Genomic DNA, 17268 nt, shown 5'->3' on the forward strand with positions numbered 1-17268 from the left:
TGCAGAAAGTCAAGTTCATCATGGTTGACAGCAAAGTCTTATTCATTGTAATAAATTTATGGCTGTATCAATACTTGTGCATGTTACTTTTGGAATGAGGTCTTTGAGATTGAGATAGATGTGGTCAGAGGTAGGGAGATGAACACAGCACTGACTGTCAACTGAGGTTTATTGGAAAACAGAGGAATTTATGCACATTTTCATAACATGTGACTCAGCCGAAGTCAAAACGTCTTATACATGTATACCAGTTTTCTCTCCTAACAAAGCATTGACAAAAAAAAAAAAAAAAAAAGTAACAATAAACAAGAAATCACAAAAATCCAAAACGCAAGTGAAGTAGTATACACCATGAGCAAGCACATGCCTCACCGCTAAACATTCAATGAAGACAAATGAAAAAGCCAGGTTGGGCTGTATATGGGCTTCTGTTGTCAAAATGTAAAGTATGAATGAGCAGGATTAAGTCGTGTCGTTAGCCTTAAAAACTACCAGATATAGAACCGAAAACTGCCATACAAGCAAAGATATAACATACTAAGCGTTTTGAGTAAGCCTACGCTACTTACAGGATCTCAAGTTCTTTTTCACTGAGCATTATTGAAGGTGCACTGACGCACAAGCCCTTTTTCTGTTTTAATGACTCTTGCCTCCAGAATCTCTCTTGTAATCTGCTTGTTGCTTCTACCAATAATCTTTGTTTTGTGAAGCCCAGTGCTTAAAGTCTGGCTCAATCGGAGGGGGTCTGTAGTGATTTGAGCATTGGTGGAAAGGGAAATAAAGAGAAAAAGTGGCTGGTTGCCTGTTTTGCAAATCGTTTTATACAAAGGGGAGAAACCATTACTTTTCTCCATCTCTGGTTTTTATTAATACTCAATGTGATACTGTTGAAACGGTAGAGAAAAAATCTTCCAATTACACCACTGGCAAGAACAAAACAATGGTTACCTGGTTTGTATTCTTACAGTCCTCATGCTTGAATTCAAGCTTGTGGGGATCTCGGACCCCTCTTAAATATTATGGGGGGGGGGGGGGGGTCTCTAACACACCCCCTGGCTTTAAGCCCTGTAGAAGCCAGGGCATACAACCTGTGCACCTGCTGCAGTGCAAAGCAACGTTTCCTTTGCAGATGTTTCTTTTTTGCAAGTTTTTCATAGGTATAATTGTGTTCTCAGAGCCGTTCATTGAGGCATCTACCCATTTGTCCAATGTAACGTTTCCCACAGCTTAATGGGATCTCATACACCGCACCTGTGCTGCAGGGTACAAATAAAGTCTGGTGTTCTATGCTACATGCGCGTCGCTGCACACCACAAGTTTGAGTGATCCTACAAAGCTTCGATAACTTTTCCGAAGCTGTAAAAACTACTTCGATATTTACTTTTTTGCCTATTCGTTTCAAATCATGCGATATGCTGTGCAGATAAGGTATTGCAACCAGATTTTGTTGTTGTATTCTGTCCACTGTGTTAGGCATAGCATCCTTGCTGTTTGTTTTCATTTTTTTATAGGTTCCTTTAGCAACTGAGATGACACCATGTTCCGGATAGCCGGCTTCTTTCAACCTGTCAATTTGATGAATGAAGCTGCTTTCCAGGCATTTTCGAGATTATCTCATTCTTCTTTTGACTCCTCTTCCTTTCTTCTGTCACTAAATCTCATGTCAAACGTAAAATGGGAACAAATTTTCTCACCATCCCGGCACATTTCATTTTCCTCACTTTTGTTTCCCGACCTGGTGGGCTTGACTAGTCTTGCATCAGCTGACGGACTGGTTGGCCTTGGTGACCCGTACTCAGGACATTCTCGGTGCCTAATACTCCGTGTCATTAAAGTTTCTTCCTCCTCCTCCCAGTGCATTCCTTTCGTTACCGTTTCCACCTAAAGCATCTTGTCCCAACTATATCTCTCATTTGCATTAACCTAGAACACTGCTTTTCCTTTGCACCATTGCCATTCAGTCCCCCATTTATCTTGACTCTCCTCCTTTTAATTGGTGTACCTGGCTGGAGTCCTCCATGTCGAAGTGACAGATGGCCCTGGTTCTACAAGTTGCAAACCTCTTTGGCACTCATTTTTGTAGCCAAATAAAGTTTATTACTACTACTTCTACTAGGTATTGAAGTACAGTTTAAAGAGTTGAGGAAAGGTCTACAGGCACCAGCATAGCTGAAAGCGAAACTTAAAAAACACAATTAGACCTTAAACGTGGGTCATTTTATTTTGCAGTTCATAACTTATATTTTGGATAGTTCCAAAGAAGCTCTGAATGGTCGCTTTTGATCGTGCTTCTATACCTTAACATTTCTAACTGAAGGTATGAATGCATTCTAGAAAAGAAAGCAAAAGCCTTCAGGGCTAGGCTTTTTTTGTGCTTCTAAGTGTTGCAATTTTTTAGAAAAATTTGGCATTGGCAGAACAGCCAAGTTGAGTATTAAATTTGGGTAAAATGAATTCTGCTTTAACCATACACTCTAAAATTGCCCAGTACTCTTGCTGAATTTTGGGGGTGCTATTAAAATCACTTGTTTTGACATTTCAAAAGCCTTTTTCTGTTTCTTCTTTGGCTGCATATACTGCAGCTAAGTCTCTTGATTTTAAGCGAGTATCTCAATTTTAAGGCACTTTTGATGACTCGGTACTCGTGCCTTTTCCTTTCTTAGAAATTTTTGCCTCAAATTCAAGTTAGTTTTTATTTCATACAAAGAGGAAGCAGCCACAGTTAAGCAATTACTGTAAGTGTCTTGATGAGCTGGCCCATCAGGTGATGAGGAATGCTTTGTATATACTGATTCACTAAATGAGAAGCATGGGCATGTTCAACTCAAATAAAATTAGCTACCTTTTCTTAATCTTCAAAAAGCATTTGATACAGTGACCCCTAAGATTTTAACTACCAAACTGAACTACTTAATTGTCTTCTGCTGTCCATTTATTGCTATTCTTATGAATTTTTGCATCAGATTAAACAACCAAATCAAACCTTGTATCAGTAAAAGGGGGTTGTAAAGGGTGGGGTTTATTCCATCTCCCATACTTTTTTCCTTAATTTAATAGCACAAGACTCAAAATTTAAACTTCCACGAGTTTGTCCTTCTAGAATGAACAAATTATGTCACTAAGTGTTCTGACAATGCAATTTCAGTGAATAAGAATCTGTTGGCACCATGCAGGGGGTCATGTCGACGCCCATGTCAGTATCTATATCAGTGTAAACTTTCCCAAAACATAATTCTGTTGGTGTATTTAACGCAAGAAATTTTTATGCGCGGGCTAAATTGAAACCACTGTGATGATCGAGCGCGTACCTGGCCATAACCTTCTCTATTTTTTCGACCTGGCTCTCCTATGAGCCCGTTTCATATGTGCGGGTATACCTTGCTCTCGAAGCTTGCCGTCCCTCCTGTGCGCTAAGAAGGAGCAAGTGACAACTTCGGAGCAGTACGCTGCCATCTACGCTACCTGCTGGGGTAGTTCCGGCCGTACACAGGCGAAACCGAAACTATACAGCGGGTGAGCGCAAATCGCCACGCTAGTCATGCATGCTGATCTTTACGATTCAATACGCGCCACGCACGGCCGCGGGTGTCACTCCTTTCATAATGTTCGGGAGCGCCCGGGAGGAATGGCTAGCGAAGCGATCGTACAACGTGCACCCGTACATATATATGCCGCGCGCACTAAATTATCCTCGACCGAGAGGTTTCGTTTTCTGCCATACGCAGCCTAAATTCGTGTGCTAAAAGCGGGGACGATAATGGTGTTTCCAAAATTTAAAAGACTGATATAGATATTATAATTGCGACCTCAGCAAACCTATAGCTGTTAGTAAATGAGGCGCTAGTGCGCATGACTAGTTAAAAAGTATTATCAGTTATATACCAGCGCCTGCTTAATTAATTGTTATCGCACCGCGCATACACGGGCACAATTAAAAGCCTCCAGCCAAACCAACCCGTGAAACTGCATGTTAATTCTGCAATGCCCGCAGTCCCGGCATAGTTTCTTTTTTCACAACTCGCACCCGCAGCAGCGGAGGCTGCAACGAATTGCATGCCGCCCGTAAGCGTGTACGTGGCGTCGATCGGCATTGCAGTGCACCGTTGTGATCATTTAAGAGCCAACAGATCCCGTACGTCTTTGTTGGCCAGCGTGTATAAACGAACTGTCTGGCGACTCGAGCAGGGTAAGCCATGCTAATTTGACCAGGAGGCGACTTCGTGCCAGGAATTGCATGGTTGCGATTTTATAGGAAGTCGAGATTGAATTGTGATGTCCCAGTGGAAGCTAGGTGGAACGGGACTGCATGGCCATGTCACAAAAACGTAGCAGCCGCGGGCAAAACCAAGCACCCAACAACGCAACAGTGTACGTCTTCTCCCTCCCCCGCTGTGCTGGTGCAGTTGACGTACTCGACTTCTGTGTCCAAGGGTGTGGGATTCAATCCTGAGTGGGGTGACTGCTTTTCAATGGGAGCGAATACTAACAAGGCGCCCGCGTGTACTGCACGGTACGGTAAAAACCCAGCCAGATGGTCGAAATTCTCGGAGCCTTCCACTATATACGGCGTATCTCACAGCCTGATCGAGTTGCTTCGGGACCTCATAAACCAAACCATCTTTTGCAGTGCAGTTTAATTCGTCCCCCACGTACCCACCTCGCATACACAGCATATGTAACGCGACTCATTCGAACATTTGACCTCGAGAGCTATTATTCGAACTGAAGTGGAAGCGCGAATTTTCATGTGGCACTTGATCTCAGTGCGTGGTTATGCATATGTTTGTTGTGAACATAAAATATGGAAAAATAAGTAAAATTTTTGACTATATATTTTGCGCGGCCGGATTTAGAAGCAATGGTACATCCAGCAGCCAAATGACCGTGTATATCGAACAATTTGTTTAAATTATTCCATGGTCGTCTCTAACAAATCCAATGCGTGAGATATGCATCAGAGTGCATCGCCGAACTTTCTTCCTCTGATGTGCTCTTTATTCGCTTCGCTGGTTACGCGACTGCCATAGGGCTGCGCTATAAACTGAACTCGATAAAATATTTTAATTATGTGCTCAATTAGTAGAGCTGGGCTTACCTGCTTAGTACAATAATCAGCGAAAATTGGTGGCCATTAGCAACCAAACTGGAAAGAGGGTTGAATCCGTGCCGCGGAGGGCGTGGCGTCGCTGGGAGAATCGACGGCGACGATGCGCCAGCCGACAGCTGACAGTCGATGACCAGACGCATAGCATGCTTGGCTTGTAAAGGTGACCACTGCACAAGTGCTGCCGATACTTTACGTCGCAGTCGACAAGAGAGAAGTGAAAGCGATTAAGTTGACTTACGTTGCACTCTCTCCAGGCGTTTTAATTGAGCAGTAGCCCGTCCATGTTTGGTGTCAGTGCTGCGTTTTCATTTTTAGTATCAACCAAGCAGCTCGATCAGACCACTATTATTTGTGCTTGAGGAAGTATATATGACAAACACTAAGTGACGACTAGATATATCAAATTTTCTTTATTAAAAATAGTAGTTGGCAGGGCCCTTACCTGCAGGTATACGTAAAGCCTGATAGCATCTGGTTTAAGCACCCTTCCATATATATTTCATGGAAATCAGGTTAAGCCTAGCTGAGTCCACTTAGAAAGGTACCCTCTCGCAAAACATGGCTTGCCAGTGCGAAAGCACGAAGGTGCTGTATAAAAACTAGCAGATGTCGTCCTTACATGACGGAAACTGGCAGCTTGAAATATGAAATCTATGTGTGCCAGGAGGAATTCTATGTAATATTAAGCATTGCAATACTTTGCTTGAAAGCATATGCTTTTTTTTTGCTCATTAGTTTCATTCACAGTGCACATGGGGTGTCCACTCAGAGACATCTACTCTATTTTCCTTTTCCAAAAGCTTGCTTTGTCCCTGACACAGTACTGCCAAATTTTTCACTTTTTTGGGCTAAGAAATTTCTCACTGCAAAATTGGAAAGTGTACCAAGCAATTAAGTAAGGCAACAATGCTATGCTTCAGAATACTCAGGCTACTAGAGGCATTAAGCTGAAGGTTTCATCATTAAAATCTTGTCAAACATGAGGATAGTCCGAAACTGAATTGATAAACTACTGAAGTTAATACTGCATTTATGGTTCCAAAAATGGCTGGGATCACAGGTGCATGCTGAACTTTTGCTGCTATACGTACCTTAATACTATTTCTCAATCTTTTGGAACGCTGTCATCTTGGCAATGCTATTTTTTTAACTGCTGATTTTACTTACAATTACTGTGCCTAAAGGTTAAAGGTGTGGGAAAGGTTATACCAGAAACTGAAATACACCTAAATTGAGCAAATGCAACAAATATTTCGGGGGCACTTCTGCACCGCTGTTAAGGAAAACATGCCACAGCATTTACGACTCCTGTATCCTCATCCCTGTACATTTAGTTGGCTACTTGTTGACTCACCAATCTTAGTTTGCGCTTTTATCACACATGCCAATTTGTAAGTTTACTAATTATCACATGATGTGAATGAACTCGCAACTCACACATCTGACTTGGGATTCTGAAAGGCAATGAGTTTTTCTCATGTCAAAGGAGCTGCTTGGGTAGGCAGCTGGACCATACCATGGTCCCCACATCACCCAGACCAATCCATCCGGTCATACCATCTGCCAGTCATCCTTGTCGCTCAAATTGCCTTTTTTGGTAAATATGGCCCTTTTAATGCAATCACATTAAATTAGGCGAGGGCTTCAACTATTGTTACATGGCAAGAATCACTGCACACGCTTTTTTTTATGCCCTTTTAGTATGCTGCCTCACCATCCCAGTAGCATAGAGGCACAGCAATAGCGTATTGAGAGGGTATCCAAGGTTAGAATCTCATTGCTACAAGCATGTCACCTCGCTATTGAACACAATTCACTTTGAAGGGCCAAGATTACAATATTTTAGTAAAGTGATTAGCACTGCCAAATGTTTGAGCATTACATGAGGTGAGAGTATGGGTGTATCCCAGACAAGGGCATTGCAATTAAGTTGCTGCTCATCTGCAAAATACTGAATTAAACCAATCTTATGAAATTCAACAAACGCCGACCACTTTGCCATTTTATCATCAGTCCCTGCCTGCAGTTCGAAACATCTTCATTGGGCTTACCTCTAAAAATTGTCTACGAAACATATCTGTGAACTTTTCTTACTTCACTGGTTTTGCGGATTATTTCCAGTCTCAAAAGGAATAACAAATACATGTGGTTCTATGACACATACAGTAAATACTTACCTTTCTAGGTAGGTTACAAAAGGGAAGTAATGCAGAAGGTAGGCAGTCTAAACATAAATGAGTGTGTCAATATGGTGTTTTGGCACTGGAGTGTTTATTACTCCAATCATGTGCGTTAATAATGAATGAAAAGGCACATAAGTAGGAATACTTTATTTTGACACAGAAGCTATGGCCAACGTGTGTGTGTTGCCATTACGCTCGTAAGTGAAGTGCAGACTTGTGAGTACACTGTTGAGCCAGTAGCACAGGGAGCAGTCAACTTGGGCCAGGGAATGCCATGCTTTGAAAGGTGGGCAGCTGTTGTCATCTCTCGACTAGTATCAGTCACGTGCAGGATCGGCTGTCACGGGGAGAAAAAACAAAAGAATGCAAGCTCAGAACAATAACAAAACACCCAGAGAAACTCAGAGATGTACCAAATTTAAATAAAAAGATAGCAGGACTGCAGCTAATGCAGCAGCTCATATATTCTAATAGTGGATTTGCATATGGTCACTCATCATCATCATCAGCCTGATTATACCCACTGCAGGGCGAAGGCCTCTCCCATATTTCTCCACTTAACCCGGTTCTGTGCTAGCTGCATCCACTTGACCCCTGCGAACTTCTTAATCTCATCCGCCCACCTAACTCTCTGCCGCCCCCTGCTACGCTTTCCTTCCCTTGGAATCCAGTTTGTTACCCTCAGCGACCATCGGTTATCCTCTCTTCGCACTACATGTCCTGCCCATGTCCATTTCTTCTTCTTAATTTCCACTAGAATGTCGGTAACTTGAGTTATTTCTCTGACCCACTCTGCACGCTTTCTATCTCTTAATGTTACCCCTACCATTTTTCGTTCCATAGCCCTCTGGGTTGTCCTCAACTTAAGTAGAACTCTCTTAGTTAGCCTCCACGTTTCAGCCCCATAGGTGAGTACAGGCAAGATGCAACTGTTGTATACTTTTCTCTTGAGCGATACCGGTAAGCTGCTAGTCATAATCTGCGAGTGCTTGCCAAATGCGCTCCATCCCAATCTTATTCTTCTTGTTATTTCCTTTTCATGGTACGGATCTGCGATTACTACCTGCCCTAAGTAGACATATTCGCCTACTACTTCCAGCATATGGTCACTACACCCTCAAAAAGGAAAGAAGCACAAATGCTGAATTCATGACTCGTCAAAGGAACCAGACAAGAAGAAAAGTGTGCACCCTGTAGCATAGCCCAAGAATGAGAAAAGCCAAAACAGCGAAAAGGTTACCCTAAGTAAGGCCAGTACTAGTGCTCTCTGCATGCGTGTGACAATGTATCACTGCAGTGCACATGCACAGCAGAAATGGACACCATGGGTGGTAAAGAACTTTATCAACACTGGCCGCAGACATCAGAACAGACAGCTGATTGTACTTTGGTATAACGCAAGCGTGCGGGCTTTGGTAGGTTGTGAAGCATATAAATAAACGTTGAGACATCTTGAAAACCATGAGTGCACATTTTCATTTGCTGCTGCATCCAAGAAGTTTCGCTTGCACTGTTCATTAGACGACATGCGTTGCTCTCGGATTGTAGCGTTTGTCGACTACACAGCATGATTCCAGAATTGCGACTAACTCAGCTGTGAACATTTCATTTTTCTAAACTTGCGAAATTCTTCCTATGGGCTGTGAAAAAGAATGAGGAACTGTTCCACCGAAATGTAGTCGCTCGCCCTCTATAATGCACATGATGGCAGCTATAAGTCATTTTGTGCCAAACAGTAATTTCCATACAAGTAACAAGAAGTTCTCAAACTATGTGACAGGACCATAGCTATTTACTTTGAGGGTGGCCACAGCAAACGGGCAACAACCACAAGATGGCCAAATCCCTCACCGAACTACAGCACCACAACAGTTGCTACAATGCTAGCATCATAAAACCTCTGGCTGTCTGATATATGGTCCTCATCACAAATACACCAGTTCATGTTGTTAAGGAGGCTGTCCATGAGCATCATACTTCTCAAAGCAGCTAAAAAATATTGCAAACAGAGACCAACACTTGATTTTAAGTGCAGTAGCAGCACTACTAACATTCAGTGTGTTAATGGAGTATGGACACCCTGAAACAGATGACAAAAATTCAATTATAAATTATTTAGCAGTTGAAGATAAAAGCCAGGTGATGACCTGTACAGAGTAATGTTTTGCATGTCGTTAACAAGCAAAATGCGACCAAAATTAGGTGCATATGCTCCTGTAAGATGAAGTGCTGCACTGGCCTAGCCCAAGCAGTGCGAGTACCTCGAGTCAAAACGCTTTCAAGTGCCATCATCCATGAGATGGTTGCCCAATAGCAATCGGAATTTTCATAATGCAGCGTTCCTTATCTTCGGCTAGCATTTTTCACTCTTCCCAATGGATGCAACCCTCCCCCAAAACTCCAAATTGAAGACATCAATTCAGTCATGCAGAATTGTCAATAATGACTTGAACCACAAACCAACTTGGAGAGGTGGAAGCAGGCTCGAGCACTTTGAAGCTATAAAACGGGAGTTTTGAAGCACGTTTCTAAAGTCAAAAGATTTTATTAGCTGAATTTTTTATACCTGACATACCAAAATAACCTTTTTGATTCCTTTTTATTCAAAGATCAATGCATTGCTGAAAATGCAAGACTAACAGCCAAAACATGTATAGATGTTTAAAATAACACAAATGACCTTAGCAACAATTTGGAACAAACTAGTAGAAAATGCAATGCTTGTTAGCTTGAGAAATGTGGACTATACCACTAAGATGTGCTCAAGCACCACTAGACTAGTTCGGAGTTCACATCAATAAGCAGCACATTTCCACTCTCTATCTTGTGCATATAATTTTTTTTTATCCATGCCTGTTCTGATAAAATTTCCAAGTCACTGATCAGTAATAACTTCAGTGAGGATAGACTGCACTCAAGGATAGCCCTTTCCTCCTCCAGATGCCCTACTCCATGGCTTTCTGTCAGTGGCTTCTCATGTTTTCGCTTGAGTGGCACCGGAGCTTCCTTAATTTTAACATGTTAATGATGGGCCCTCCATGCCTGCCCAACACTTGTGACATTTCTAATGATTGACACCTTCATGGTGTCACACCCATAATACTGTATGTTTTTGTCTGACGTATGTTTGACAAGCTTATTATTAACAAAGAGGTTCAATGAAATAGATCTATGACTGCCAGAAACGAGGCTCATGCTGGTCTGGCTTATGGGATTTAATGTCCCAAAGCAACACAGGCTATGAGAGGCTCATGTTCTTCTATTTAGCAGAAAAGGAAAAAATTGAGGAAAGCATATAATTAACTAATAAAAATAAAATCTGCATTGGTGATGAATGGCAATTAGAAGTGTATCTACTCTCAAATGAGAAATAACTCATTACAAACTAGGAAAACAAAACAAAAACAAGAAACATGCCACTGTTGAGGTCCGAGACCTCCACATTATGCATCCCATGCTTTACAAACTAGCTACAATAATGGCTGTGCAATCTTTTACTTTCAAGCTATTTATGTTGCATGTATCCCAACATAGACAGAGTTCATCAGTGCTAAACTAAACCACAGCAGCAGACATGGGAATGCCCTGTAAATACAGCAATAAGGTTAACGACTGGGCGAGTTGGTAATCATTCATTTTAAACCAGCCAAAAGACGAGACACAGAAGCCAGCCTCATCTCGTTCGCTTCTATTCTCTGTCTCGTCTTTTGGCTGGTTTAAAATGAAATACAGCAAGTGCCAAGTAGAACATGATGTGAAGCGTGGTGTCTGAAGGGTTGTGTATGAACGAGCCACGCCGGCGTGGCACGCCACTGCTCGTAGTGTACCCAACCTCCGACAGGCAGTGAGACCCACGGATTCGGGCAGTACGGCCAGTGTGACTCTTTTGTCTTCCCATGATAACTCTAGACTGTTAGAAATTAGCGGAAAACGAATATATTAGTTTAGGCCGTTTACAGTCTCCAAACACACCACGAAATATGTCAGCTGTATTGCATTTCGCTTCTGCTTAAAGGGGGACATGGCTCTTAAAATTATTTTCCAATTTTTGACCAAATTTGATAAAACCTGGCATTCTGATTCAGTTTCTTGCACTGATTTCAAACATGCAACCATTTTTCCAACTGGCCAATTAGTTCAAGAGATAATGAAATTAATTGTTCATAATTTGCAGAAACAATGAAAAAATAACAGCACTACAAAAAAATTCACATGGACACTTTGCTAGGTACTAGAAAGCATAATGAATACAATGTTAGGAGCATTTCTTTTTTTTTTTTAACAAATATTAGCGATGTTATAGCAGTTCAAAGTTTTCAATTTTGCTCTAAATCAGACAGGAAGGCACTCACATTTGGAGCAGTGAATTTTAAACTGCTATAACATCGCTAATATTTGTTATACAAAAGTGCACGTAACATTGTATTTGTTATGCTTTCTAGTACCTAGCAAAGTGTTCACGTGAATTTTTTGTAGTGCGGTTATTTTTTCATTGTTCCCGCAAATTATGAACAATTTCATTTTATCTTTTGAACTAATTGGCCAATTGGAAACATAATTATATATTTGAAATCAGTGCAAGAAACTAAATCAGAATACCAGGTTTTATCAAATTTGTTGAAAAACGTAGGAAAAATAGTTTTAAGAGCCATATCCCCTGTTAAGGATGGCGACAACGAGACAAACGCGAGAGCTGCCGCTTTCAACTATTGTGACAAGAATTCCCCACCGGAAAGGAACGCGGGGTGTTTGGCCAGACGGCGACAGCAGCCCAAGTCGGGCCATCGGGAAACAAAATAGGTTCAAGTGAATCCCGGCGTCTTCCCGCCTGGGTCAGTACCCTCAAGCCGGCCACGCGGTCATCCCCTTCGTCTGGCTGACAGCGCGCAAAGGCCCTTGCGACGCAGACGGTGTGGCCCAGACCAAGTCCTCGCTAGCCATCTACCCTACGCTTCTCCAATTCGTCTTGCCGACAGCGCGCAGTGGCGCGTTCGACATGGTTCGACGCGGGAGTGCCCCCGACATCGACGCAGGTGTGTGCCAGACTGTGAGACGCCGGCAGTCAGTGAGCTCCTCGTGTGCTGCCCTTTACACTGCCACAGCGGCTTCCTCCTTCCCCACCAAGTCTAAACTTTCGAGGGGGGCCCCGAAAAAAAAAAAAAAAAAAGAGAGAGAGAGAGAGAGAGAGAGAGAGAGAGAGAGAGAAAGTAATCGGATTTCTTGTGAGGAGGCTTTAATATTTAGACACCGCGTGCAGCAAAATATAACATTAAAATCTCGAGGAAACGCAAGGTAGCCAATTGCATGTGTATGTAGTCTTCACGCCATGCCAAAACGGCCGTTAGTCAAGCGTAGGTATCACCTCCATCAAAGAAAGAGAAAACCAATATTCTTCCCAATTTAGTGTATCTGTGAACTGGAGGCGACGGTGGTAGAAGAAAGACAAGAAGCTCAGGCGGCGTGCCCGCCCTGTGGTGTGCGAGAGGCGCTGTTATATCATAGCTATATTTATCGCACCGCCGCCAGGGCCGGCATGTGTTCTGGCTGCAATGCTCTTCGCTGATTCTGCATGTAGAAGGGCCCCCCCGCCTCCAATTTCCCCTTTCGAGAAAGATGGCGCCGTTGCGGCAGCAAGACTGTATCTGTGGCTGAGGCGTCCCGAGTGTTGAACAGCAACCTTGGAAAAGGCCAAACCTCATAAAGCGTTCAGACGTTGGCCCTTCCCAGTGGTTTGTATGAGGTTTCCAGTTCCTAGTCTCCAGTGGTATACAAAACTGATCATATGCGGAAGCACCTTATCGCAGACCAGACTGTCTGTGCTCGCTGATAGCTTAAAAAGCCTCATCCTGCGCTACTCTAATTTATTAGGCGAATGCCACGCTGCACCACACTAGAGTAACCCGCACATGGCATTTTAAGCTTTAAAACATGCAAGAGCGGTGTCTGACTGCTGCTCTTCAGTCACAGAGGGGAGTAATTTCATATATTCGTTTGAATCGTTCAATGTGGCCCGCGCACATCTAATTGCTTACAACATTAATTGACTCATTTAAACATTGCTCATTCAAGATTTATCTTATTTCAACGTCAAGGAGATTTCTAAACTCTATCAAGCCTTTGCGGCTATTTCTGTTATGAGACGTTCCAATCAACAGCTAAAAATGAAAACCATACCTACGTTTGGTTTTGAATTTTCTCACAACGAAAAAAAAAAAAAGTGTACATGACATGAAAAAAACAAGAGAGCTATGTCTGGAGTAATGGTCCCCAACCGGCTCAAGGTATGAGGATGCTGTAGCACAGGCGTTCGCATCACTTCGGCCACATGGGGTTCTTCAATGAAACTGTCATCTATAAGCATATGCCTGCCATGCTTTCAGCTCCGACCAAAATGCTGTCTCCCAATTAGGATCAGACTAGGGTATCCCAGCTCAGTACTCGAGAGCTTTAATGACTAAGCCACCGCGGTGCCGTAATAAGTAAATAAATAAGCTATGAAGACTAAACCTTTTTCTCGGAGCGTACCAGTTATTTCATCCGTTTCGTTGCTGCGCCGCCGCGGATTTTTACTCTGACAAAGTGACTATAAATCGGACATCGGCTCTCTGTGTACAAGCCCGAATCCGGCTCGGGCCCGCACGTTTAAGTCCACCCCGGGTCCAGTAAAAATGTTCACGAGTCGGCCCAGACGACCCGTGGGCTGAGCCGCACCCGGCTTTTGGGCCGGCCCATGCCCACGCAGTATCGTGTGAAGCACGTGCTACCTTCACCCGACACTTCTACACAAGGTTTGACGATCTTCTATTTTTTCGGTTCCTGGGGCTGCCTTTCAGTGGGTCGCTTTCTACTTTTCGAAGTCTGAAAGGTAGGCAAGGCCGGCAGAAAATATCGTAGGGACCGCTTCCTTTGCTAGCAACGAGCAACGCTTTGTAGCACATGCCCATTTAACTCTGTCATCCATGTTTTGGACACAAACCTGGGCTTCAAATGCCCCTCACAAAGAGTGACTGTATAGCTCGGTCCTATCTTGGTATGCCGGCCGCCATAGCTGAAGCTGTTCGACATCTTTTCGCACCGAAAAAAGCTGACATTTTTCATTGCAGAATACGTAGCCTGTATCGCAGTGGAGAACAATGCACGTTTTTTCCACATTACATTACAACTTAGAATATACCATGATCGAAGAAAGGCGTGGAGCGGGGGCGTCAGCGAAAGTTGAGAACTGACTGCAATTCCTTGCGGCAACCAGCGAACCCGCGGCCACCAACAGTCAACGCAGTCTCTCGGCAGCCTACAGAAATCAGCGCATCGGTATCGCCACTTACTGCTTGGTGTGGAGCAGCCCGCTCACGCACTTCTATTCTAACACCATGATGCGGAGGTTGTGTTTCCGGGCCGACCAGTGGCATATGGTAGTTTTTTGCTTGACAATTACCTCAGACAAACTCATTATGAAATCCATTGATAGCCAAGCCATTATGGGCATAGAGCAGCGGTCTCAAACTCATATTGCTACGTGGGCCGCATTGACAAAGCCTTTTCTGTCATGACCCAGGAGCCAGAAAACAAAACAACAGGAAACAAAGTACAATAAATAATGATAAAATGAACAAAAATAAGCAAAACTTTTTTTTTCCAGACCAAGCCCTTCCATTATTGCAAAAGAAAAGCAACGTGTGCTCCTTTCCGCTTGAATGCCGGACAAAAGCAGTTTCAGGATCACTCGGAGAGAGGTACTGAAATGACATACCTGTTAATAAATACCACACTTATAATCCTCAGCAAGAAAAAAAAAAAACGCACACTTGGAAATAAAAGAAAAGGCAGGATGTCTGGCTCCTTGCTTTTGAAGGCATAGTGATGTCAAATGAAAGTTCATGCAGATTAAGTGGTCAACGCCTTATCAAAAATGAATGTGTACTAACTGGGTACTAAGTCTGAGCTTATTTTAGTTCGAAATCAGGGCTGGTGGTAATGCTTTCAAAACGTAGGCTAAAAATTGAGCTGGGCAGACTGCACCACGCAGCTTCGCTGGCCGTGCTCTAAGACCCCTGGCATAAAAGGATCATCTCTGATGAGTGGAAAGAGACTGCCCAGCGCTGCTGCGCCAGAAGATGCAGGAGATGACAAAGCAAGTGAGTGCGAGGGCATGCTCACAATTCTTGCTGCTACAGTGAGCCTCATTTGCTAGGCTGCTTTGATTAATGTGAAGCAACCCTGCCACAATCGGCTGGTAGGCATATCAGTGCCCGGAGAAGCTGTCACTGTTTTTAGCTGCTCAACGGCCCTGATAGTAACCAAATAAATAAATAAATAAAGTTCTTGCAGCAACTTTGTCACACGCACAAAAAAGCGACACAACCAATCTGTGTAGAATACCATTCGTTAAAGAAGGCAGCTTTGCTAGTTTCTCACAGCGAATTGAGAAGACAATATAGCGTGGTTTGATCTTCCATCTCGTGCAAACATTTGTTTGTTTTTGGAGCTAGTCTGGTTTTCTTAGTCTGAATCAACTGGTACATTGCACACTGTTTGCGATGCATTAATTGCAGCCGAGAAAGAAAGGCTGCGAACTACAAGCTGGACACCGCAACTGCAGCAAGCTGCAGGGATGCTTGCTTATTTGAATCCTTCATGCACTCTATGCAAACTGGTGACCTGTGCCATGTTCCCCATGTAAAAATTAAAACAAATGACCAGTCCCGGTGGCACAGCAATTGTTTTGAAATTAAGTACAGGGCTCACCTTGTGGCGTTGGAGCATATGCTGCCTCCGCCTTTCATAGTCCCATTTGTTCAGCCTCAGCAACCAGCAAGCCCATGCTAGACTCCAAAACACATATCAGGAAGGTCCCTGCGTACAAATATTAGACGTCAGCTAAGCGATGTTTACACACACAAAAGAAATTAAGACAAGTACAAGGCGAAATCGCTTACCTCACCGTAATTAGAAACTGGCCCTGCATACACTTGACAGTGCGCAGTCATAAAATGAGGTATGAAATCATTATTCTACACCGCGTCATTACAATGCGGGTCACACAAAGGGTCACGTCGCACAAATGGTTAGTACGTCGTGGTGCACCGAAACAAAAGCTTCCCACACAGGCCTGTGTGATCCTCGCCTTTCCTGCTTCTACGCGTTGTTTTGTCATGTCCTAGTATCTCCTTAAGTCCCTCCATCAGCTCAAAGACGTTACAATCAATAAATATTCATCCAGACCGCTGAGGAAAGCTCACCCAAGTTTCCCGCCCTTTTTAGGCGCACGCAAGACTGGTAGTCAGGCGTGTTTTACATGACTGAGACTTTTGTGCGGTTGGCCTAATAAACGGTATTTAACCGCATGTTCCTTGGTGTAGAACTACGTTGAGCTTTCGATTGAAACTTTCTATAATACACCTTTGGGCCGTTCGGGCCCACTGCCGGCCAAGCAGGCTCAATGGTCGTCAACAGAACATTTGGGCGCAGGGAAGTTGAAAACTAAATGTAGAGTTCCAGACAGCGGGCAATGACTCAATACATGCATACTGAAATATCTAAAAAATAGAAAAAATTGCTTACGTACCGTACAACACGAGAGCGCACGGCTGGCACGGCGACGCAGCTCCCACGGCTCCGACGACCAGCCATTCTGCTACTAAAAACAACCACCTACCCACAAAACAATAGCCGGACGTGACGTTTTTCTTAAACCGGATAAGACGTCATGGGTTGCAGCAAGCATTTTGCTCCTGCAACCCGGTTGCAGGAAGCATTTCGCTACTGCAACCGGGTCGCAGCAGACGGCGCCGTTTTTGCAGGAAAGCCCAAGGCAGATCACATGTCGTGTGTTTGTAAACGACGTTTGGAATGTGTGGTCGTGTGAATCGCGATTTTTGCGCCGTGCACATTTCGTGCCTCAGTGCTCATCTTGCAGTTTCTTCATGGATTACGTTAGTAACGACAGAGGCGATAGACGCATTAGAGGCTTCGTGCATC

General features: G+C 43.5%; 1 long non-coding RNA gene across 1 annotated transcript; it reads right to left on the bottom strand.

The window, feature by feature from the left end:
* Positions 1-7422: 7422 nt before the first annotated feature.
* Positions 7423-17014, bottom strand: LOC146206070 (uncharacterized). Its single transcript, XR_014704339.1, has 3 exons — positions 16856-17014; positions 16036-16143; positions 7423-7627 (listed from the first exon to the last, which is right to left on the bottom strand). It is a non-coding gene; the product is annotated as an uncharacterized LOC146206070 (long non-coding RNA).
* Between the last annotated feature and the right edge of the window lie 254 nt (positions 17015-17268).

The sequence above is a fragment of the Amblyomma maculatum genome, chromosome 1, assembly GCF_055883805.1.
Source record: "Amblyomma maculatum isolate TAMU_Amacu chromosome 1, ASM5588380v1, whole genome shotgun sequence".
Classification (NCBI taxonomy): Eukaryota; Metazoa; Arthropoda; class Arachnida; order Ixodida; family Ixodidae; genus Amblyomma; species Amblyomma maculatum.